This window comes from Bos mutus, chromosome 26 (assembly GCF_027580195.1).
Source record: "Bos mutus isolate GX-2022 chromosome 26, NWIPB_WYAK_1.1, whole genome shotgun sequence".
Classification (NCBI taxonomy): Eukaryota; Metazoa; Chordata; class Mammalia; order Artiodactyla; family Bovidae; genus Bos; species Bos mutus.
In genome coordinates, this window is record NC_091642.1 from 3,249,072 (window position 1) to 3,255,071 (window position 6,000).

Sequence of the window (6,000 nt, forward strand, 5' to 3'; positions counted from 1 at the left end):
CATGTGCCTTGGCCATCTTTGCTAGGAAGGAATCCTATCAAGATAAAGAAAAATGTCCCAGACCACACTGTTGAACCCCTGGATCCAGCCAGATCTGAAGGTAGCCACCCTTGGACTTTTTTGTGTGACAGTGAATTCTTTTGTTTGAACAGGCAAGTTTGAGTTGTGTTTCTGTTTTTTTGTAACCACAAATCTTGGCTGTTATAAGACTCAAGCATCCTACAGATGCTGCACTACCTGTTCTTACGTGTGTTATCCTTTTAAGAACTCACAAGTTTGTGAGACAAACATCATTACATTTATTGTATAGTGAAGAAAGTGAGACTTTCAGAGGTCAAGTTACCTGTCCAAAGCCACTCAGATATGAAATGGCAGAGGTACAGCTTACACAGAGTTATTGATCCTCCAAGGATTAAAATTCTTAAGAATTTTCCAAGTTCTTAAGAATGTAGGATGGTGGAAAGGAGGAAAAAGTAAAGAGGAGAGAGAGAGGGGAGGAAGGAAGTGAGAAAGAGAGAAAGAAACAGAGAAAGGGCTCTGTTAGCATTTTTGAACTGAGGAATTTAAAATCTTTTGGCGGCAAGTTATGATGGTGTATTTCTAAGGCTTAGGAATTTTATCCTGCTATTTGTTCTTCAAATAAAAGAATCAGAGTCACTGACTTAGTTTAAACCAACTCCAAAGACTGCAGAGTTGACTCCTGATTAAAAACTTGTCTTTCTTGGTCGGAGACAGGAAGAGCAGATATGACTTTCCTGAATGTGTTGCATCTTGCAAATTTGATTTTCATTTGTAGCACTTGAGAATGTCAATGATTGGAAACATGAAACTTGATTATTAACAAGCTGGAAATAGTATCTGAATATTCATTCTGCCATCTACTGTGCCTGTATGATAGAAATAAATTGGAAGAAGTGTAAACATGACATTAAAGGTGATTCCGGAATCATTAGTCTTGCAGTTTTTTTTGTTGCTCCATACTAGGGAGTCCGGGCCTTCTCGGGAGGTGCCAGTGGTAAAGAACCTGCCTATCCACGCAGGAGACTTAAGAGACAGAGGTTCGATCCCTGGGTTGGGAAGATCCCCTGGAGAAGGAAATGGCAACCCACTCCAGTATTCTTACTTGGAGAATCCCATGGACAGAGGAGCCTGGTGGGCTACAGTCCATAGTGTTGCAAAAAGTTGGATAAGACTGAAGAGACTTAGCATGACACAGCACACTAGGGAGTCCATGGGCTAGTTCTCAAGTATACTGGGCTCCTAGATTAATGGACTCTCTAGATGATAGGAGATCCACCCTGAATATTCATTGGAAGAACCGATGCTGAAGCTCCAATACTTTGGCCACCTGACGTGACACAACTTAGTGACTGAACACCAGCAATATATGTGTCTGGGCCAGAGATCCAACAGTCAGTAAGACCAGTTAGGTCTAGTTGCAGGAATAATCACATTGCAATCTGATGTCTGCAAAGAGAAGCTTGCATCATGTGCCAGGGCCCAGGGAGCAGGGGGCGGAGAGGCTGCTGCTGACATTTCACAGAGCCCTGGCACTCCAGAGGAAGGGATCTTCTGGGGAGATACAGAAGAGCCTGCCAGTACCAGGCCTGGAGTCAGGAGAGGGATGGAAACGGGCCCTTGAAGTATTTACCAGAAAGTCGACGCCTGATATGAAAGCCCTTTGGACGGCTGTCACTGTGTCCCCCCGCTTGGACGGAGGAAGTCAGGAACTGAAGCCCGTGGTGCGGTTCAGGGAGCACTGTGGTGGGCAGTCCCACTCACACTACACTTTCAGTTGCAGACCTTCAGAGAGTCAGGTATTAGGGTCTCCATGTTACAGACAGTGAGACTGAGGCTTTGTGCAGGTGAGGGACCTGGAGAGCACAGCAGGCCAGGAAGCACAGGAAGCTGGGGTGAACACCAGGGTCTCCCCTCTGGAGCCATCCTGGGGAGTGAGGCAGCTACTTTATTCTCATGCCACCAAAGCAAGCTGAGAAATTCAATTATTTAAAGGTTATTTTTGGTTCCTTATCAAACACAAGTGGAAATCTCTGTTGGCAGAGTTTGGCTCGAAGGAAGCTATAGTTCAACAGTTCCAGTCACTGGACACGAATCCAGGGACCACCTGAAAAGGCTGGGTGTAGCCACAGACCCAGGTTGGGGAGGGGAGAACACACCTAGAAAAACTGGCATTTGGGTGCTAATTAAAATTTTTTTAAAAATCGTATTATTAACATATCTTTTGAATTAGACATTCAAATAATTGTACTTACTGCTTGAGGAACATTTTGCTTAAGAATGAAATAAAATGTGGATGCAGGAACATTTTATGAAAGCATAACCATTAAATTGCCTCAGATTATGTGCCAATTATTTTCATTTCTATGTTATTAAAAATTTAGGGATTAAAATAAACAAGAATTTAAACTAAATTCCCAAAAGTTGTTTCCAAAATGAGACTTGTAAGTTTTATGTTGGTAAATATGTATTTTGTGGCATCTATTAGATTGTCTTGATTTCTGGGACATCAATGAGAAGCATCGCATTTTTTGAAATGACGGGTGTTTAACACTTTTGTGGATTGAGAGCCAGCTCATCTTTCTTCATTTTCCCTGCTCTCTTGTCTTTGTGAGAATTTTTCATCAAACCCAGAGGAACAGGAACACAGAGCCTGTTTCTACCACCCTCTGGGCATTTCCATCTCCTTCCTAGTGCCCACTTTTTCTTCCACGCACCATGTCATCTATCAAAACCCTAAACACTTTCTCACTTGGCCTTCTAATGCTGAGCATCAGTGCTTTGTTTTTCGCAGCAACACCAGCATCAGAGAACAATTCACGACGTCCACTCACTGGTGCCATTTTTGAAATATTTTCTGTCACTGAGCATCTTCGAGGCAGAACGACGAAAGTGCACACACGGACCTTTTTGTGATAAACTCCAGAGCCAAAATCGCCTTTGGATAAATGCTTTCTGGTAGTCATCTTTAAGGAGCTAATTTTTCAAGCTGAGAGAGAGACAGAAATAGAGAGATTTCTAAGTTTCCTCCTCAGGTAACTAATGAGGAAAATAGATAATTCAATACATTTACTTTGGCACATATTAAACCATATCTGGGCTTCCCTGGTGGCTCAGATGGTAAAGAATCTGCTTGCAATGCAGGAGACCCAAGTTCAATCCCTGAGTTGGGATGACCCCCTGGAGAAGGGAACGGCTACCAACTCCAGTATTCTTGCCTGGAGAATGCCATGGTTCTGGTATAAAATCAACCTCCCTTTGATTAGTAGCAGAGGTATTTTCATTTGGGGTATTGGATTATTTTTGATTTCTACTTATTATACTAAATTGAATACCATATTATGAAATCTATTTCAACTTTTATGGACATCCCTGCCTCCTCCAGGGGCTTCTTTAGGCATTTGGTTTATTGGGGAAGAGTCATTTATTCCCTGCAACGATGCCCACGGTGCTGGCACATTACAGCAAAGAAAATAAGCCACAAAATTCAAGTTCTTATTGCGGAATAGTATCAACTTACATGATTCTCTTAAAATAATGAAAAATGTTAGAATATGACATCCCAGGGAAGGCTAGAAGATTCTTGCATATCTAATCAAAATGTTATCATCCCAGAAACATATTTGTAATATGACCTTTGTCGGCTGCCTCATAGTGAAGAAATCCTTTCAAAATGGCAAAAGTTTTCAACGGAGCATCACAGGCTGGAAGAAATCCTCCAGAAGAAATTGCATTTTCAACAAGAGAGCTTCAAACAGCCAAGGCTGCACTCAGGAGATCCCCAGGACCCTCTCGCCATTGTCTTAAACTGTCAAAGTTTGACTCGTTTTGGATTTTTGAACAATTCAGAAAAGATACTTTCATAAACAGCTTCGTCAATGACAGCATATCTAATTCCTTGGCTTCTGAACACTGAGCTGAGTACAGCATGGGGCCGATGGAGAATTTCTCCCGAAGCCATAAAGCAATCTAGGAGGTAAGTTGCCAAGCTGTTGACACAGGGAATGGAAATGGAAATTCTCCAGGAGTCTCCCAGACGCTCCCCCTCCACTCTGCTGGCCTGATACTAGCTGATCAGTGCCGTATATCTTGATGTTAGTATCCCATTTCAGAAATGTTCTGACATTATCTATTTGGAAGTTTGAAAAATAGTATAAAACCCCCAATGCATTTGAGCCCACATTTCAACACAGCAATCATAATACCCATCTCCACTGATGCAAGATGCAGGCTTGAACCCAATTCCAATCGCTGCATTTCTAAGTCAATGGGAAACTGAAAATCTTTTTGTGGCTAACAAGGTTAGAAGAGCCTGACTCCTTCCTTCCTGAATATTACTGTATTCCTGTCCTCAGCCCTTCCTGGTGTTCAGCAAGCAGGGGGCTTGGGTTGTAGAATATGTATGAAGAGACAAATAATCAGGAAAGATGCTTTGGGAGAAAAGTTTGAGATAGCAGCACTGAGAGAAAATGAACCAATGAGGATTTGAAAAATGCAATGCAGTAGAGGTTTATCCACTAAAAATGATTGCACATCTCTGAAAGAGAGAAGAAATAAAATGGCTGGAGTTTGTTTACTTCTTGAAAGACAGGCTCCGTTCATGAATGGCAAGGCTCACCGAATCCTGAGTGACCTTTCACATCACTATCATCTGTTATTGTTCAATCGCTCAGGTGTGTCAGTGTTCTGACTCTGTGACCCCATGGACTGCAGCATACCAGGCTTTCCTGTCCTTCACTGTCTCCTGGAGTTTGCTCAGACTCAAGTCCATTGAGTCGGTGATGTCATGCAACCATCTCATCCTCTGCCATCCCCTTCTCCTTCTGCCCTCAATTTTTCCTGACTTCAGGGTCTTTTCCAATGAGTTGGCTCTTCACATCGGTGGCTGAAGTATTGGAGCTTCAGCATCAGTCCTTCCAATGAATATTCAGGACTGATTTCCTTTAGGATTGACTGGTTTGATCTCCTTGCAGCCCAAGGACTCTCAAGAGTCTCCTCCAGCACCACAGTTTGAAAGCATCAATTCTTTGGTGCTCAGGCACATAAGAAGTAGCAATAAATAGTAAGAATTAATTGTTTATACAAAAGAACAAATAGATGGATATGGTCATTTTCATTTTTAGGCAACATTGAAAACATAATTTCTAATAGAAATCCCCTTCTCTCCTGTCCTGATACTATTGTGGTTTCTTTCTAAATAAATATATTAAGAAGTACCAGGTCTGTCCTTTTCTCCAGCCCTACCACCAGGGCCTTCATCTAAATGTGAACCATCTCCTCCCTGGATAACTACAGGAGACTCTACCTGGTCTCTGCTACCAGTTTCCCTTTTATAGCCCAGGTGATGTGCCCAAGGTCAATCTCATGAAATCTCGGTGTAGCCCAGGATCCAGGCCCTGTCCAACCTTGCCTTTGATTTCCTCTGCAAGTTTACCTCCAAAGCATCCTCAGAGGACTCAGAGCTCCAGCCAAATCCCAAAGCAAGACAACCTACTGCCGTGATAGTGTCTGTCCCTCCCCATTCCGACTTGAGTGGGAATGGGGCTGTGTCTTCTGAAAGTGCAAGGCTGTGACTTGTTCATCATGTGTCCTTGACACCTGGAATAGTGTCTGATGTTTGAGGGGCTGAAGCATAACAGCCCCTCAAGCCCCTCCATAAACATCTGATGGACAAACAAACAAGTGAGCAAATGAACCCAGGAACCGATAATTCTACTGAAGAGCAGGAAATTTGAATCCATGGGTTGAGATGGTCTCAGAAGGCTTCCTGGGGCTTCCCAGCTGGCGCTAGTGGTAAAGAACCAGCCTACCAATGCAGGAAATGTAAGAGACAAGGGTTTGATCCCTGGCTTGGGAAGATTCCCTGGAGGAGGGCATGGCGACCCACTCCAGTATTCTTGACTGGAGAATCCCATGGACAGAGGAGCCTGGTGGGCTACAGTCCATAGAGTTGCACAGAGTTGGACACGATTGAAGCAGCTT